Genomic DNA, 20,445 nt, shown 5'->3' on the forward strand with positions numbered 1-20,445 from the left:
CGCGTAGGAATATTTTTGTTTCCCATGCAACGTTCCCCAACAGTGGCATCATGAGTTAGGTTTATGCGTAGATGATATGAACGAGTAGAACACAAAGTATTTGTTAGTGTTGATGTTCAGACTGCTTACTTCCTTAGTCTTATCTTGATTCGGCGGTATTGTGTGATAAAGCGGCCCGGACCAACCTTACTTTTCCACGTACAAGAGACCGGTTCCATCGACTGACATGTAACTTGGTTGCATAAAGGTGCCTGGCGGGTGTCTCTCTCTCCCAGTTTAGTTGAATCGGATTTGATAGAGGTAGTCCTTGTAGAAGGTTGAATAGCAACTTGAGAATCACCGTTGTGGCTTTGTCTAGGTAAGAACGGTTCTTGCTAGTTGCCCATAGCAGCCACATAAAACTTGCAACAAAAATGTAGAGGACGTCTAATTTGTTCTTGCACGACATGTTGTGATGTGATATGGCCACAAACATGACTTGATATATGTGATGTATGAGATGATCATGTTTTGTATAGATTATAACGATTTATATGTCGATGAGTACGAGGATCGGCAGGAGCCATAGGGTTGTCTTTAATTTATTTGTGCCATTTGCTTTACTTTATCGCTATGAGTTAGCAATAGTTGTAGAAGCAATAGTTGGCGCGACAACCACATGACGACACGATGATGGAGATCATTATTTTGGATATCATGGTGTCATGCCGGCAATGATGGCGATCATGCCGGTGCTTTGGAGACAGGGATCAAAAGCATAAGATGAAGATGGCCATATCAAGTCACTTATATGATTTGCATGTGATGTTTATCTTTTATGCATCTTATTTTGCTTAGGATGATGGTAGCATTATAACATGACCCCTCAATAAAATTTCAAGGTAAAATTGTATTCTCCCCAAGTATGCACGGTTGTGAAGGTTCGTCGTTTCGAAGCACCTCGTGATGATCGGGTGTTATAGAATCTACATTTGCATACAACGGGTGTAAGCCAGTTTTACACATGCGGGATACTTGGGTTAAACTTGACAAGCCTAGCATGTACAATCATGGCCTCGGAAGACAAGAGACCAAAAGGTCTAACATGAGTCATATAGTAGATATGATCAACATGGAGATGTTCACCAATGAAACCACCTCATCTCACGTGATGATCAGACTTGGGTTGATGGATTTGTATCATGTCACACTTAGAAAACCTGAGGGATGTTGATTTGAGTGGGAGTTCTTTAGTAATATGATTAATTGAACACATTATCATGAACATAGTCTAAAAATGTCTTTGCAAATTATGTTGTAGACCAATACCTCGCACTGTAGCCCCCCTTTATTTTGATACGTTCCTAGAGAAAACTAAGTTGAAAGGTGATGGTAGCAATTATGCAGAATGGGTTCATGATCTGAGGATTGTCCTCATTGTTGCACAGAAGGTTTATGTCCTTGATGCACCACCCCATCAAGCATCGTCTGTGGATGTTGTGAACATTTTTCAGACACGTTCTCATGACTACTTGATAGTTCAATGTGTCATGCTTTATGGTTTAGAATTGAGGCTCCAAAGACGTTTTGAACGTCAAGAAGCATATGAGATGTTCGAAGAGCTGAAATTGGAATTTCAGGATCATGCCCGTGTTCAAAGGTATGATACCTCTCACAACTTCCTTGTCTGCAATATGGAGAAGAATAGCTCAATCACTGAGCATGTGCTTAGAATGTTTGGGTGCTACAATCGCTTGAATCAAGTGGGAGTTGATCTTCCAGATAAGATAGTGATTGACATAGTTCTCCAAGTCACTGCCACCAAGCTACTAAAGCTTTCTCATGAACTATAACATGCCATGGATGGAGAAGATAATTCCTGAGCTATTCGCGATGTTTTACATCGCGAAGGAAGAAACCAAGAAGGAGCATCAAGTGTTGATGGTTAGTAAAACCACTAGTTTCAAGAAGGGCAAGGGCAAGAAGGGAAACTTTGAGAATGGCAAGCCAATTGTCGCTCCAATGAAGAAACCCAAGGTTGGACCCAAACCCGAGACTGAGTGCTTCTGTTGTGAGGGGAATGATCATTAAAGCAGAATTGTCTGAGATACTTGGCAGATAAGAAGACTGGCAATGTCAATAAAAGTATATTTGAGATACATGTTATTGCCATGTGCCTCACTAGTGCTCATTGTAGCCCCTGGGTATTTGATACCAATTCATTTGCTAATATTAGTAGCTCGAAACAGGATTTGCGGGATAAACGAAGACTAGCTAAGGGTGTGGTGAAGATGTGTGATGGAAGTATTTCCAAGGTTGATGTGATCATCATCTCATGCTCCATCTACCTTCAGGATTAGTGCTAAACCTAAATAAATGTTATTTGGTGTCTGCGTTGAGCATGAACATTATATTTATTTTGTTTATTGCAAGACGATTATTCATGAAAGTTAGAGAATAATGGGTTATTATGTTTACATGAATAATATCTTTTATGATCATGCACCCAATGTGAATGGTTTATTGAATCTCGATCGTAGTGATACACATGCTCATAGTATTGATGCCAAAAGATATAAAGTTAATAATGATAGTACCACTTACTTGTGGCACTACTACTTAGGTCATATTGGTGTAAAACGCATGAAGAAACCCCATGCTGATGGATCTTTGGACTCACTCAATTTTGAATCGCTTGTGACATGCGAACCATGCCTCATGGCCAAAATTACTAAGACCTTGTTTTTATGGTAAGATGGAGCAGGAAGTGACTTATTGGAAATAATACATATTGATGTATGTAGTCCAGTGAGTGTTGAAAGATGCAGTGGATATCATTACTATCTTACCTTCACAAATGATTTGAATAGATACAAGTATATGTACTTAATGAAACCCAAGTATGAAATCTTGAAAAGTTCAAGAAATTTCAGAGTGAAGTTGAAAATCATCATGATAAGAAGATAAAATATCTACGATGTGATCGTGGAGGTAAATATCCGAGTTACGAGTTTGGTACGGTTTTAAGACAATGTGGAAATTGTTTCACAACTTATGCCACTTGGAGCACAATAATGTAATGGTGTGTCCGTACGTCGTAGCCGTGCTCTATTGGATATGGTGCATACTATGATGTCTCTTACCGATTTTACACTATAGTTTTGGGGTTATGCATTAGATACAACCACACTCACATTAAATAAGGCACCATATAATTCAGTCGAGATGACACCATATGCATTACTGTTTGGCAAGAAACCTAAGCTATTGTTTCTTAAAGTTTGGGGCTGCTACGCTTATGTCAAAAGACTTCATCCTGATAAGCTCGAACCCAAAGCGGAGAAGTGCATCTTCATAGCATACCCGAAGGAAAAGTCTTTGTTGCTTTGAATGGATCCTTTCTAGAGGAAGAGTTTATTTCAAAAGAATTAAGTGGGAGGAAGGCGGAACTTGATGAGGTTATTGAACCGTCACTTCAATTAGAGAGTAGCACGACAGAGGAATGTGTTTCTGTGACACCTACACCAATTCAGGAGGAAGCTAATGATAATGATATGAAACTTCAGAACAAGTTACTACTAAACCTCGTAGGTCGACAAGGACACGTACTGCTCCTGAGTGGTACGGTAATCCTGCCTTGGAGGTTATGTTGTTGGACAACAATTAACCTACGAGCTATGGAGAAGTGATGGTGGGCCCAGATTCCAACAAATGGCTATAGGCCATGAAATCCGAGATAGGATCCATGTATGAAAATAAAGTATGGACTTTGGAAGAAAGTACAAATGTATCTTTAAGAGGAGGACATGCGATTATGGTAAATTTCACCATTTATAAAGCTCGACTTGTCGTAAAGAGGTTTCTGAAAAGCTCAAGGAGTTGACTGCAATGATACCTTCTCATCTTTAGCAATGCTAAAGTCTGTTGGAATTATGTTAGCTGTTGCTACATTTTTCAATTATGAGATCTTGGAGATGGATGTCAAAACATCGCTTCCTTAACGATTTGCTTGACGATAGGATGTATGTGATACAACTAGAAGGTTTTGTCGATCCTAAGGATGCTAAAAGGCATGCGAGCTCCAGTGATCCATTGATGAACTAGTGCAAGCATCTTGGAGTTTGAATAAGCTCTTTGATGAGGTGATCAAAGCTTTTGGGTTTATACAAAGTTTATGAATAAACTTGCATTTACAATAAAGTGAGTGGGAGCACTATAGAATATTTGTAGCGACCCGACTCAACGAGTCAAGCCTCTGGTGTTTCTGTACCATCCCAAGATCATGCTGGTACACACACAGTACATAATGTATATATTCAAGAGTGCAATCACACAGCTTTATTAATCGAAATCTCATAAAGAGTACTTTATTACAATAAAGGAGTACAATAAAGTGGCTGAAGGCCAACTCATGAGATTATCTAACGAAGACTAAGCGGAAGCATCAGGTAGACGAGTCCATCCGACTCCAAGGGCATGTCGCTGAGCGTAGAACGGTAGCCTCACTCCTGGTCGGAAAAGTACTCTGCAACATGATACGTTGCAGCCGTGTAGGTCAGCATATTGAATATGCTGGCAAATCATCAAGAGAGGGAGTAAAATAATCACTATCTCTACATGCATATTTGGCCGGTGGAGCTAAGTTTTTTTTTTGCATAAAGCTAGTTTTATCCTACAACAAAAGGGGTTTGAAAGCAAAATATTACTACATAGTTTGTTGTTAACGAGATGGTTCCGCCAACCAATTCTCGTACCCGAATAGTTGTTAACACCCACATCATTATTAAGTTGTGTCGAGAGTTCAGGGGAAATTCAATGCCTTCGGCTCAAGTTGTCCATGACCATGGACACGGCTAATCGATTAGGTTGAGTACTCTGCAGAGTTTTGCACACTTTCCCCACAAGATTTGATCGCCTCCGGGTTTGTCCTCGCACTTCAGGGTGTTTGAAGACCGGATGATCAAAACATGGTCTTTCAACGGGTCCCTCTGAATCCCTGTCGGTGCCCATCCATTCCTACCGTTCGTCTACATCTGCTGGCACCGCCTGTCCAGAGTCGCCGCGTTGTCCAACCAAGCCAGAGCCCATAATGACTTGTGGCTGTGCAGGTAAGCCTTGAGTCTTGAAGTCTCCGTCCGTCCCTTTGAGCCTGGGTGAAGCTTTCCGCAGGATGACATGGCCTCTCCAGCATCCCGGGCATCCACTGGGTTTTCCAGGGAGCCGATCAACCGTCCTTCACCCAGTGTTGCATTGCGTCCGAGGTCTTGAAAATCTTGTCTTAGTCCGGTCTTGATTATTATATCAACCTCGCATCACTCGTGGAATACACTCAACCGATAACCCGTCTACTAGAGCATAGCATATATAACATTGTCGTCCCGGGGCCAAGTATCGGGGTGTTGGTGTTCCTACCACATGATACTACACCTATGACTAAAGTTTCCAAGTACCTAGGCAGCATGCAAATAGGGCAAAGAAGGTGATCTACTATGCATTGAAAACATAGGTAAAATAACATGATCAAAGATGACTTGCCTTGATGATAGTTGTCCTGCTCGAGCGTCTCTAAGTAACACGCTTCGCACTCCGGATGATCTACCGATACAAACACAAAGCACACCATAAGCAATTCAATCATGCCACGAGTAAAAATAACATCACATGCAATGATTGGCAAACGACTACGCAAAAGAATTTTATCGCGCGTCGGTAGGACAGAAACTTGTTTCTGTTTAAAACACTAGTAAAAATACTTGGAAAATTCTGAAAATTCTACTACAGTAAGGTTTATCACTAGAAAACTTCAGCAAAAAGAATCAACTCAATATCATTTTTCAAACTCCTGGAATAGGCAAAACGGTGTTTAAACTAAATCTGCTCTAACTTATATTTTAAAATTCCCAACACAGAACAATTATATATTTTTAAAAACTACAGGAAATTTGTGAGCTACTGGAGAAAGAATCAATGTCATTGGACGTAGGGATAAAAAGTTGTGATCAAAACAAGATTGAAAGTTTCTGTTTTCGAAATCTGGACAGAAATTACGAAACTGCTAGTGTTAATGAGAGGCACACGTGGCAAGCTTCTAATGGCTGAGATGGAGTGCATGAAATAGAGAGAGAGAGGTTGCTACCTGCTTCTGGAGGTGTTGCACCGGCAAGAAAGGGGATGGCCGGCGAGGAAGGAGGGAGTAGCTCCGGGCGGTGGGGCGTCGGGCGGCGGCGGTGAGGTTCCTCCTCCGCCGGGAAGAGGCGGCGGTGGAGAGAGAGTTCGGGGAGGGCTCCTCCTCCGCGGCGAGGCCGAGGTGCAGCAGCTTTCGGGCTGCTGCCGCTGCTCGCGGCGGCGGCTAGGGCGGCGGTGGGGTGAGGCGCCGGCGGCGGCTTGTGGAGGCGGCGGTGGAGAGACGGCGGCTAGGGTTGGGGAGAGGTGGAGGTGGGGGGGGGGTTTATATAGGCTTAGGGGAGGAGAGTAGAAAGGAAGGAGAGGGAGAACTTTGGGAAGGAGATCATGGGAGAGAAAAATAGGAAAGAGAGGGAGGAGAAAGAAGGAAGAGAGAAATAAGGAAAAGGGAGAGAAAATAGGAAGGAGGGAAATAAGGAAAGGGGAGGGAGGACTCACGTGGGGAGGGAGGAGAACGTGGGAAGGGGTGCATGCATGGCTGCATGCGTGCATGCATGGGGTGGCTGGGCTGTTTTGTTTTTTTTTGAAAAAAAAACAAACAAACAGCAGCAACAAAAAGAAATAAAAAAAAAACAAAACAAAACAGAAAAAATATATTTTCCTAGCTAACAAAATACTAGGAAAAAAAGTACTAATATACATATATGCGCTAGAATACTTAGGAAAACAAAATACATATACAACTAATACATATATAATATATATAGGAACCCTAGTTCCACCTAATGCAACTAAAAAAAAGTTTTATGCACTAGGATCACACAACGCGATCGGAAAAAAAAAACTCGACTAAAATAATTCGGAGTTTGGAAAAATTTGCAAAAATAAAAAATGATGACTTTAACTCACAGGGGAGAAGTCATACTATCTCCGCTCCGATAAATTGCCTGCAGTCACATAACGATAAAATTTTTCAGAGGAACACAATGATGCATAAAATGTGGGATGCAAATGAATGATCTATTAACATCCGAATTTACGAAAATTGGGATGTTACAAACCTACCCACCTTAAGATGAATCTCGCCCTCGAGATTCGGGTTGACTAGAAAATAGGTGCGGCTGGTCTCGACGAAGATCCTCTTCTCGTTCCCAGGTGGCTTCTTCCTCGGTGTGGTGGCTCCACAACACCTTGCAGAACTTGATGATCTTGCTGCGGGTAACTCTGTTGGCGGTCTCGAGAATTCGGACGGGTTTCTCCTCATACGTCAGATCGCTGTCAAGCTGTATGGCCTCTAGGGGCACTGTATCTCTCAACGGAACATCGGCCATCTCAGCGTGGCATTTCTTCAACTGGGAAACATGGAAGACATCATGAACTCCGGACAATCCTTCCGGCAGTTCCAGTTTGTATGCAACTTCGCCTCTACGTTCAAGAATTTTGTAGGGGCCAATGAAACGTGGTGCTAGTTTTCCTTTCACACCGAATCTCTTGATTCCTCGAAGTGGAGACACCCGAAGATATGCTCGATCTCCCACTTCGTATGTTACTTCCTTGCGTTTGCTGTCGGCATAACTCTTCTGCCTGGACTGAGCTATCTTGAGTCGGTCACGAATAAGCTTGACCTTCTCTTCAGAATCTCGGATGAGGTCGGGACCAAAAAGTTGTCGGTCGCCAACTCCATCCCACGTCAATGGTGTTCTGCACCTCCTTCCGTATAGAGCTTCGAAAGGGGCCATCTTCAGACTGGTCTGGTAGCTGTTGTTGTATGAGAACTCGGCATACGGTAAATTGTCATCCCAACTAGACCCATAGTCTAGTGTGCAAGCTCTCAACATGTCTTCCAGAATTTGATTAACTCTCTCGGTCTGTCCATCTGTCTGCGGGTGAAATGCTGTGCTGAACTCCAATCTTGTTCCCAAGGTTTCGTGCAGTTGGTGCCAAAATTTTGATGTGAACTGAGTCCCTCTATCAGACACAATGCTCTTTGGTACTCCGTGCAGACATACGATCCTCGTCATATAAATCTTGGCCAGCTTGGCACTAGTGTAGGTAGTCTTCACCGGAATGAAGTGAGCTACCTTGGTCAACCGATCGACCACAACCCAAATAGAATCATAGCCAGAACGGGTCCGAGGTAATCCTGTGATGAAGTCCATACCAAGCTTTTCCCATTTCCATTCGGGTATCGGCAGAGGTTGGAGCAAACCTGCTGGCTTCTGATGCTCGGCTTTTACTCGCTGACAAACATCGCATATAGCTACGTACTCAGCAATGTCTTTCTTCAATCCTGTCCACCAGAAACTTTCTTTCAGATCCAGATACATCTTGGTGTTACCAGGGTGTATCGAGTACGGGGAATCATGAGCTTCCTGAAGTATCAACTTCCTGAGTTTGGGATCATTGGGCACATAGATGCGATCCTCAAACCATAAAGTTCCGTGTTCATCCTCACGAAAACCTTTAGCTTTCCCGTCTTCCATTTTCTGCTTAATCTCAGCTATCTCTTTGTCAGCTTTCTGTGCTTCACGGATCTTTTCCGTCAAAGTAGACTGAATTTCCAGTGTGGCAACAAATCCTCTTGGAACTATCTCCAATTTGAGATCTCGGAGATCATCGACTAACTCCTGGGGTAATCCTCCCGCTGTGAGCGTGTTCACATAACTCTTGCGGCTCAACGCATCGGCTACAACATTTGCCTTGCCTGGGTGATAATGCAATCTCATGTCGTAGTCCTTGATCAACTCTAGCCATCGCCTCTGTCTGAGGTTCAACTCCTTCTGCGTGAAGATATATTTCAGGCTCTTGTGATCAGTGTAAACATCACAACTATTTCCGATCAGGAAATGTCTCCAGGTCTTGAGAGCGTGCACTACGGCAGCTAGTTCCAAGTCATGTGTGGCATAATTCAACTCATGAGGTCTGAGCTGTCTGGATGCATAGGCTACAACTTTGCCTTCTTGCATGAGCACTCCTCCAAGTCCTTGACGAGAAGCATCACAGTAAACCTGGAAATCCTTCTGAATGTTCGGCAATATCAGCACTGGGGCTGTCACAAGACGTTTCTTCAGCTCTTGAAAACTGGTTTCACAATCCTCAGTCCAAACATACTTGGATTCCTTCTTCAATAACTCTGTCATGGGCTTGGCAATCTTTGAGAAATTCTTAATGAACCTCCGGTAATATCCGGCAAGTCCGAGGAAACTGCGGATCTCCTTGACTGAAGTGGGTGCTACCCATTCGGTGACTGCTGCGACCTTGGCAGGGTCCACTGCTATGCCTTCTCCTGAGATGACATGTCCGAGAAATCCGACTTCCTTCAACCAAAACTCACATTTGCTGAACTTTGCATATAACTTATGCTCTCGAAGCTTCTCCAGAACTAAACGCAGATGTTCCTTGTGTTCCTCTTCGTTCTTGGAGAATATCAGTATGTCATCGATGAACACCACGACAAACTTGTCCAAGTACTCCATAAATACCTTGTTCATCAGATTCACAAAATATGCCGGAGCATTAGTCAGTCCAAATGACATGACCGTGTACTCATACAAGCCGTACCGAGTGGTAAAGGCTGTCTTGGGTATATCCTGTTCACGAATCTTTAACTGATGATACCCGGATCGAAGATCGATCTTTGAGAATATGCGAGCTCCAACTAACTGATCAAACAGATCATTGATCATCGGCAAGGGGTACTTGTTCTTGATGGTCACATCGTTCAATGCACGATAATCGACAACCATTCTCAAGGACTTGTCCTTCTTTTCAACCAAGAGCACTGGGGCTCCCCAAGGTGAAGAACTTGGGCGAATATACCCTTTGTCCAATAACTCTTTAATTTGCTTCTTGATTTCTATCAAGTCATTTGCGGGCATCCGATAGGGTCTCTTGGATATCGGGGCTGTTCCGGGTAATAGCTCAATCAAGAACTCGATCTCTCTATCGGGTGGCATGCCCGGCAATTCTTCCGGAAATACATCTGGGTACTCCTGTACAATCGGTACTTCCTCCTGGACTACTCCCGTGAGAGAGTTTACTCGCTTACTCCGGGTCGGGCGCTGAGACACGTACTTAATCCGCTTCTGCTCGGGGGTGGTGAGCAAAATAGACTTAAGGGCACAATCGATATTACCTTCATACTTGGCCATCCAATCCATGCCTAGGATTACATCCAATCCCTGGGACTCTAATACGATGAGGTCGGTGGGGAAATTATGGTTCCCGATGTTGAGACTCAAAGCATGGCATCCTATCCCGGCTGTCATCATGCCTCCTGGGGAACTGACCTTAATAGGTTGGCTGAGGGTTCTAGTTTGCAAACTATACTTTTCCACAACTACCCTTGATATGAATGAATGCGTTGCACCAGAATCAAAAGTACCAATACTGGATGTGAATTTAGCAAAAACTTACCAACCACAGTATCGGGGTGATCATAGACCTCTTCCACATCAATGTGGTTCACCTGAGCTCGAGGAAAAGGATTGGGCTTCTTTGCTGCAAAGTTGCCGTTGCCGTTGCCGTTTCCATTTCCCTGCTTGTTCTGGGGACAATCAGTGGCATAGTGTCCCTTCTTCTGACACTTGAAGCAAGTGATGTGAGTCAGATCCTTCTGAGCTGGAGTTGAATTCTGCTGAGTGCCAGTACCGCCATTCTTGAAGTTGTTGTTGTTGCGGTGATTCCCATTTCCTCCATGGTTGTGGCCTCCATGGTTGTGCACAGGGTGGTTATGCTGAACATGTCCACCAAACTTACCGGATCCAGTCCCGGTATTCCCTGAGTAGGGGGTGTAGCGAGGCTTCTGCTGAGTGTCGGAGTTGAACTTTCCAACCCCATACTTTCGCTTGCGGTTCTCCATCTGCTGATGTTTCCCCTCCAAGATGAGGGCCTTATCAACCAGCTCCTGGTAGTTGTTGAAAGTGGCTACCATCAACTGAATGCTCAGCTCATCATTCAGTCCTTCCAAGAACTTCTCCTGCTTGGCCGCATCATCGGCCACATCTCCGGGTGCATAACGGGCGAGCATGCTGAAATCGTCAACGTACTGGGCCACAGTGCGACTCCCCTGGCGTAAGTTGCGAAACTCACGCTTCTTCAGACTCATTGCACCAGCTGAGACATGTGCGGTGCGGAAGGCTTGCTTGAATTGCTCCCAAGTGACTCCAACAATGGGATAAGTGGTGGTGTAGTTCTCCCACCAAGCAGCTGCAGGGCCTTCAAGTTGATGCGCGGCAAAACGCACCTTCTCAGCTTCAGAACAACCAGCGGTGATGAGCTCACGCTCCATCTTGCGAAGCCAATCATCTGCCACAATGGGCTCAATGCTGCTGGAGAAAGTTGGAGGGTTCAACCTCAGAAAACGGGTAAGGTTGTCGGCCTGGGGTGGATGATGGTTGTTGTTGTTCTGGTTCTGGATGATCAGTTGCATCAGGGTGTTTTGCTGCTGGATCAACTGGGTGAGTTCCGGCGGAAAGTTGGAGGTAGGGGCGCGTCTTGGAGGCATCTGATGTTTGTAGAGGGGTGAGATTAGCATAGAACAATGGTCTAGAGGAATTACACTACCCATATGAATGCAACACACAAATATCACACCACACATTTTATTCAAACATCACAAAGGTTCACACGAGGATACAAAATCGATAATCCTAAACATCGGCCTAAAACGTAAAACGATAAAGTAAAAATTGGTGGTCTAGTCTAAGTGTCCTCCTCAAAATAGCATAGTGTCGGGTCCTTCGGTGGAGCTTTCTTCATAGTCCTCGTCGTTGCTGATCACGGGGGCTACGTCTCCTTCGGGATGAAGGTTCTCGCCCATGTCCAGTTCCTCCTCCAGGTATGCAACTCGAGTCTTCAGCTTCTCGATCCGCTCCAGAAAGTCCTTCACTTCCAGCTCATGCTCATAGTGGGCTTCCTGGGCTGCATCTTCAAGCTCAAGCTCGCGGAGTGACAGTTGCTTGATCTTCTTGGCGTCCTTGATCGCGTGATACTCTAGAGTTACGCTGTGCTTCTCCAAGGTCTGGGCATAAGATAAGAGAGCGTCGTTGGTCTTGCTTGAGATGATGTCTCCGTCTTCATTTCTCCAGGATACAACGAATAGGTCTGGAGAAATAGGGCAGCCTTTGTATTTATCCTTGATACGTCCGAGTGCACAATGGATCGCCATGTCCCTTCCGAGAATCCAGCTGGGTGCGATGAACTTGAAATCCATCGGCTCAGTGCGCGGCTCGAATGTCCTTCCGGGAATATGCACCTCGATCCTGTAGCATGAATCCTCCGGGTAAGATGAAGTTGGCTTCCCTGTGATAGTCGGCACAGCAATCCTCAAGTCTTTGGTGATCTGCACCAGCTCTTTTCCGAACGGCATAGTGGTGTCGGGCTGGCAAAACTCCGTGAACATAACAGGGATGAAGGTGGCCATCTAAACATTGGAAAATCGGAGAGAAGTCAGAAATGATCAGAAGAGGAAATAGAAGATTTTAGAGAAAATAGTTTTCTTCCTAAGGCTTTTCCATTCCTAGAGGTTACGTCCTAAGGTCAGCGTGTGCTCTGAATACCATTTCTGTAGCGACCCGACTCAACGAGTCAAGCCTCTGGTGTTTCTGTACCATCCCAAGATCATGCTGGTACACACACAGTACATAATGTATATATTCAAGAGTGCAATCACACAGCTTTATTAATCGAAATCTCATAAAGAGTACTTTATTACAATAAAGGAGTACAATAAAGTGGCTGAAGGCCAACTCATGAGATTATCTAACGAAGACTAAGCGGAAGCATCAGGTAGACGAGTCCATCCGACTCCAAGGGCATGTCGCTGAGCGTAGAACGGTAGCCTCACTCCTGGTCGGAAAAGTACTCTGCAACATGATACGTTGCAGCCGTGTAGGTCAGCATATTGAATATGCTGGCAAATCATCAAGAGAGGGAGTAAAATAATCACTATCTCTACATGCATATTTGGCCGGTGGAGCTAAGTTTTTTTTTTGCATAAAGCTAGTTTTATCCTACAACAAAAGGGGTTTGAAAGCAAAATATTACTACATAGTTTGTTGTTAACGAGATGGTTCCGCCAACCAATTCTCGTACCCGAATAGTTGTTAACACCCACATCATTATTAAGTTGTGTCGAGAGTTCAGGGGAAATTCAATGCCTTCGGCTCAAGTTGTCCATGACCGTGGACACGGCTAATCGATTAGGTTGAGTACTCTGCAGAGTTTTGCACACGTTCCCCACAAGATTTGATCGCCTCCGGGTTTGTCCTCGCACTTCAGGGTGTTTGAAGACCGGATGATCAAAACATGGTCTTTCAACGGGTCCCTCTGAATCCCTGTCGGTGCCCATCCATTCCTACCGTTCGTCTACATCTGCTGGCACCGCCTGTCCAGAGTCGCCGCGTTGTCCAACCAAGCCAGAGCCCATAATGACTTGTGGCTGTGCAGGTAAGCCTTGAGTCTTGAAGTCTCCGTCCGTCCCTTTGAGCCTGGGTGAAGCTTTCCGCAGGATGACATGGCCTCTCCAGCATCCCGGGCATCCACTGGGTTTTCCAGGGAGCTGATCAACCGTCCTTCACCCAGTGTTGCATTGCGTCCGAGGTCTTGAAAATCTTGTCTTAGTCCGGTCTTGATTATTATATCAACCTCGCATCACTCGTGGAATACACTCAACCGATAACCCGTCTACTAGAGCATAGCATATATAACATTGTCGTCCCGGGGCCAAGTATCGGGGTGTTGGTGTTCCTACCACATGATACTACACCTATGACTAAAGTTTCCAAGTACCTAGGCAGCATGCAAATAGGGCAAAGAAGGTGATCTACTATGCATTGAAAACATAGGTAAAATAACATGATCAAAGATGACTTGCCTTGATGATAGTTGTCCTGCTCGAGCGTCTCTAAGTAACACGCTTCGCACTCCGGATGATCTACCGATACAAACACAAAGCACACCATAAGCAATTCAATCATGCCACGAGTAAAAATAACATCACATGCAATGATTGGCAAACGACTACGCAAAAGAATTTTATCGCGCGTCGGTAGGACAGAAACTTGTTTCTGTTGAAAACACTAGTAAAAATACTTGGAAAATTCTGAAAATTCTACTACAGTAAGGTTTTATCACTAGAAAACTGCAGCAAAAAGAATCAACTCAATATCATTTTTCAAACTCCTGGAATAGGCAAAACGGTGTTTAAACTAAATCTGCTCTAACTTATATTTGAAAATTCCCAACACAGAACAATTATATATTTTTAAAAACTACAGGAAATTTGTGAGCTACTGGAGAAAGAATCAATGTCATTGGACGTAGGGATAAAAAGTTGTGATCAAAACAAGATTGAAAGTTTCTGTTTTCGAAATCTGGACAGAAATTACGAAACTGCTAGTGTTAATGAGAGGCACACGTGGCAAGCTTCTAATGGCTGAGATGGAGTGCATGAAATAGAGAGAGAGAGGTTGCTACCTGCTTCTGGAGGTGTTGCACCGGCAAGAAAGGGGATGGCCGGCGAGGAAGGAGGGAGTAGCTCCGGGCGGTGGGGCGTCGGGCGGCGGCGGTGAGGTTCCTCCTCCGCGGGGAAGAGGCGGCGGTGGAGAGAGAGTTCGGGGAGGGCTCCTCCTCCGCGGCGAGGCCGAGGTGCAGCAGCTTTCGGGCTGCTGCCGCTGCTCGCGGCGGCGGCTAGGGCGGCGGTGGGGTGAGGCGCCGGCGGCGGCTTGTGGAGGCGGCGGTGGAGAGACGGCGGCTAGGGTTGGGGAGAGGTGGAGGTGGGGGGGGTTTATATAGGCTTAGGGGAGGAGAGTAGAAAGGAAGGAGAGGGAGAACTTTGGGAAGGAGATCATGGGAGAGAAAAATAGGAAAGAGAGGGAGGAGAAAGAAGGAAGAGAGAAATAAGGAAAAGGGAGAGAAAATAGGAAGGAGGGAAATAAGGAAAGGGGAGGGAGGACTCACGTGGGGAGGGAGGAGAACGTGGGAAGGGGTGCATGCATGGCTGCATGCGTGCATGCATGGGGTGGCTGGGCTGTTTTGTTTTTTTTTTGAAAAAAAAACAAACAAACAGCAGCAACAAAAAGAAATAAAAAAAAACAAAACAAAACAGAAAAAATATATTTTCCTAGCTAACAAAATACTAGGAAAAAAAGTACTAATATACATATATGCGCTAGAATACTTAGGAAAACAAAATACATATACAACTAATACATATATAATATATATAGGAACCCTAGTTCCACCTAATGCAACTAAAAAAAAGTTTTATGCACTAGGATCACACAACGCGATCGGAAAAAAAAAACTCGACTAAAATAATTCGGAGTTTGGAAAAATTTGCAAAAATCAAAAATGATGACTTTAACTCACAGGGGAGAAGTCATACTATCTCCGCTCCGATAAATTGCCTGCAGTCACATAACGATAAATTTTTTCAGAGGAATACAATGATGCATAAAATGTGGGATGCAAATGAATGATCTATTAACATCCGAATTTACGAAAATTGGGATGTTACAATATTTGATAAATATATGTGGATGACATATTGTTGATCGAAAATGATGTAATTTTTTTGGAAAGCATAAAGGGTTGTTTGAAAGGAGTTTGTCAAACGAAAACCTTGATAAAGCTACTTAAACATTGGGCATCAAGGTCTATAGAGATAGATGAGGACTCTTGATAAAACTTTCAATGAATGCATACCTTGACAAGATTTTGAATGAGTTCAAAATAGATCAGTGAAAGAAGGAGATTATAAGGTGTGAATTTCAGTAAGACTCAAAGCTCGACCACAACAGAAGTAAGATAAAGGACGAAAGTTATCCACTATGCCTTAGCTATAGGCTCTATAGTATGCCATGTTGTGTACCGCATGTGGTGTGTGCCTTGCCATGAGTGTGTCAAGGGGTACAAGAGTGATCCATGAGTGGATCACTGGACAACAGTAAAAATTATCCTAAGTAACTAGAGTACTAAGGAAATGTTTCTCGATTATGGAGGTAATAAAAGAGTTTGTCGTAAAGGGTTACGTCTATACAAGCTTTGACAGTAACTCAGATGACTCTGAGTAGCAAACCGGATTTGTATAATGGAGCAGTCATTTGGAATAGCTCCAAGTGGAGCATGCTAGTAGCATCTACAGTATGACATAGATATTTGCAAAGTACACATCGATCTGAATGTTTCAGACCCATTGACTAAAACCTCTCTCACAAGCAAAACATGATCAAACCCCAGAACTCATTGGGTGTTAATCATCACATGGTGATGTGAGCTAGATTATTGACTCTAGTGCAAGTGGGATAATGTTGGAATATGACACAAAGGCAATAATAAATTTGTTATTATCATATTTGCTTGTTCATGATAATCATTTATTATCCATGCTATGATTGTATTGATAAAAAACTCAGATACATGTGTGGATACATAGACAACACCGTGTCCCTAGTGAGCCTCTACTAGACTAGCTCGTTGATCAAAGATGGTTAAGGTTTCCTAAACATAGACATGAGTTGTCATTTGATAACGTGATCACATCATTAGGATAATGATGTGATGGACAAGACCCAAATCGTAAGCATATCATTCGATTGTATCATGAAGTTTATTGCTATTGCTTTCTGCATGTCAAGTATCTATTCCTAAGACCATGAGATCATGCAACTCCCTGACACTGGAGGAATGCCTTCTGTGTATCAAATGTCACAACATAACTGGGAGATCATAAAGATTCTCCACAGGTATCTCCAAGGGTGCTTGTTGGGTTGGCATGGATCGAGTCTGGGATTTGTCACTCCGTTTAACGGAAAAGTATCTCTGGTCCCTCTTAGTAATACAACATCACTAGAAGCTTGCAAGCAATGTGACTAAAGAGTTAGTCACGGGATCTTGTATTACGGAACGAGTAAAACAACTTGTCAGTAAGGAGATTGAACTAGGTACGGAGATACCACGATCGAATCTCAGGCAAGTAACATACCGGTAGACAAAGGAACTGCATACAGGGTTGATTGAATCCTTGGCATCGTGGTTCGTCCGATAAAGATCTTTGTGGAATATGTGGGCACCAATATGGGCATCCAGGTCCCGCTATTTGTTATTTTCACCAGAGAGATGTCTCGGTCATGTCCACATGATTCTCAAACCCGTAGGGTCCACATTCTTAACATTCGGTGACACTAGAGAAGTTTTGGGAAATGTACGTCGGTGACCTAATGTTGTTTGGAGTCCCGGATGAGATCCCGGATGCCACGAGGAGCTCCAGAATGGTCATGAGGTAACGTTTTATATATGGGAAGTCATATGTTGGCTACTGGAAACATTTCGGGTTTTGTCGGTACCGGAGAACTCTAGAAGGTTTCCTCCAGCACCTAGGGCATGCATGGGCTCTAGGGTGGTGACCTAGACTTATTGGGCCAGGTGCACTATCCCCCTTAGGACCATGCGCCTAGCGGAATGGAAACCCTAAGAGGGAGGGCCCTCCACTTGGCTTGGAGGGCACTCCTCCCTCTTTGTCCGCCTCCCCTCCTTGGAGGTGGGTCTAGGGCTGCACCCCCAGCTCTCCAACACCCCTATATATAGTGGGGAGGAGGCGCAAGGGCTGTACAGAACAATTCCACGCTCTGCGGCCTCCCCTCTCTCCTATTCTTCCTCGTTCGCAGTTCAGGTAGCGCTTGGCGAAGCCCTGTCGGGATTGCTCCACACCATCTTCACCATGCCGTTGTGCTGGTTAAGATCCCATCTATTTCTCCTCCCTCGCTTGCTGGATGAAGAAGGAGGAGACGTGATTAAGCCGCATGTGTGCTAAACGCGGAGGCGCCGTCTGTTCGGCGCTAGATCGGGAAAGATCGTGATTGGATCACGAAGACGTACGAATACATCAACCGCGTTTCTTAACGCTTCCACTTAGAAATCTACAAGTGTATGTCGATGAACTCCTTATCGTAGCTATACATCTCCATAGATAGATCTTGGGTGCACGTAAGGAATTTTTTGTTTCCCACTCAATGTTCCCCAATAGTATCAACTTATTCAAGTCAAGTATTTTATAAAGGTAAAAGGGCATAACATTAACACCAGCTCCCAAATCACATAAATCATTAGTGTTCTTAATAGATAAGCGTATAGTAGGTGTCCCTTGATCCTCTAGTTATTTCGGGGATTTTTTCCTTCCAAAGAATAATGTGCAACCATAGTAGAAATTTCAGCCTCAGGAATTTTTATTTTATTAGTAGCAACATCTTTCTTGTATTTAGCATAAGGAGGCATTTTCATAGCATCAGTGAAAGGTACTTGCAAGAATAAATGGTTGGGTAATTCAATAAAATGATTAAAAGAATTTTCAGATTAAGGATTTAAATCTTTACTAGGAAAAGGCATGGGTTTTTCTACCCATTGTTCTGTTTCTCTACCACGATTCCTAGCAACAACGTATCTTTTATTTTTAGGAGGTGGGTGATTGATCCGTCTCCAACCTATCTATAATTTGTTATTGTTTCATGCTATTATATTATCAATCTTAGATACCTTATATGTCATCATATGTTGTTTTATATAATTTTTGGGACTAACCTATTAACTCAATGCCTAGTGTCAGTTCTTGTTTTGCGTGTTTTTGAGTTTTTTTTTAAATAATACCAAACGAAGTACAAACATGATGAAAATTTAAAGTGAATTTTAGGATATTTCTTAGAAATCAAATTATGAAATTTAAGCAATTTGAGGAAGAACATGTTGCCCAATCTTGGGAGAGAATGAAATTAATGATTAGAAAGTTTCCTACTCATGGTTTAAGATTATGGATGATAATATAAAAAATAATATGCTCGACTATACTTTGTTTAAAGAAATCTTCTAGGGTCAGCCACGGGTGGTAATTTTATGGCAATTACACTGGGAGAAGCGAGAAAAATTCTTGATAATATGATGACAAATTATTCTCAATGGCACACCGAAAGAGCTCCAATAGGTAAGAAGGTAAATTGTGTGTATGAAATTACTACTTTGAGTGATAAGTTGGACGCTCTTATGAATATGTTTGCTAATAAAAATGCTCATGTTGATCCTAATCTTGTTCCTCAATCTACATTGATTCAGAAAAATAATGATGCTATAGATGTGAACTTTATCTCTAGAAACAATTTCCACAACAATGCTTATAGAGGGTATTTCAATCCCAAGCCACATCCCGGTAATCCCTCCATTAATTATGGTAACTCCTATGGTAATTCATGCAACAATAATGATATGATGCGCTCTAATCTTGAGAATGAAATTAAAGAATTTATTAATTCCCAAAAGACTTCCAATACTATGGTAAAAGAAAAACTACATAAAATTGATGATATGGCTAGGAACATGGATAGAATTACTCATGATGTGGAAACTCTTAAAAGTAAAAACTTGTCACCTAAGCATGATATAAATGAGTCCATTAAATCTACCCAAGTCTCCATTAATGAAAGTAAGGAGAGGACCGCTAGATTGAGAGCTAAGTGAGAATTCTTAGAAAAGGCTCTTCCACCCATTTTTATCGTAATTATGATGAAGATATTGAAATGATTGGTGTTTATCCTATTGAATAATTGTTTAGTATAAAACTTGATGAAAGGGGCACCGAAGAAGATTCAAATTTCGATAGAGGGACTCCTATTTTTTGAAGGGTGATGATCTTAATGATAAAATTGCAAAAAGTGGATTTGGAGAGGTAAGAACTTTACATCGTGATGCACCCACTATCGGTGTCAAAACCGACGGATCTAGGGTAGGGGGTCTCGAGCTATGGATCTTGGATCAATGGGTAACATGGACCACAAAGACAATAGGGGTACCTAGGGTTATACATGGTCAGTTGTCATCAGGGGAATAAACATGTCGATTCTACCATCTTGACTTTGAGGACACACCAAGGAACCAAAGGTTTCCTTTCTAAACACGGACTCGCCTTATAACTCGGCCTTCAAGTAATAGTCACAGAGCGGCCCACCTATCCGGTCCATAAGAGATATACCGGTGGCCTAAGGAGCCCTTAGTCCCGGACTCCCTTAGTGGCCCCCGAAGTAACCTCCAATGTCGGGGTCCATGATCCCTAGTAGCCTCACGCGTCCAAATTCTCCGGCTTGCGAGATGAGTTCTTCTCCCCTTCCATGCTCGACCGATACTAGTTCGGCCGCCGATGACTCCCCGATTTACGAAGAGTATGTATTACTTAGCCTCGAAGGCCAACCATTCAAATGTGAATGATGCCTTTTTCTAGCAACTTCTATCAAAGGGTCACTGTCGGTCACAACCACTAACCAGTTATGAAGATTTGATTCGAGGTTTGAGGCAGTTCCT

The sequence above is a fragment of the Hordeum vulgare genome, chromosome 3H, assembly GCF_904849725.1.
Source record: "Hordeum vulgare subsp. vulgare chromosome 3H, MorexV3_pseudomolecules_assembly, whole genome shotgun sequence".
Taxonomy (NCBI): Eukaryota; Viridiplantae; Streptophyta; class Magnoliopsida; order Poales; family Poaceae; genus Hordeum; species Hordeum vulgare.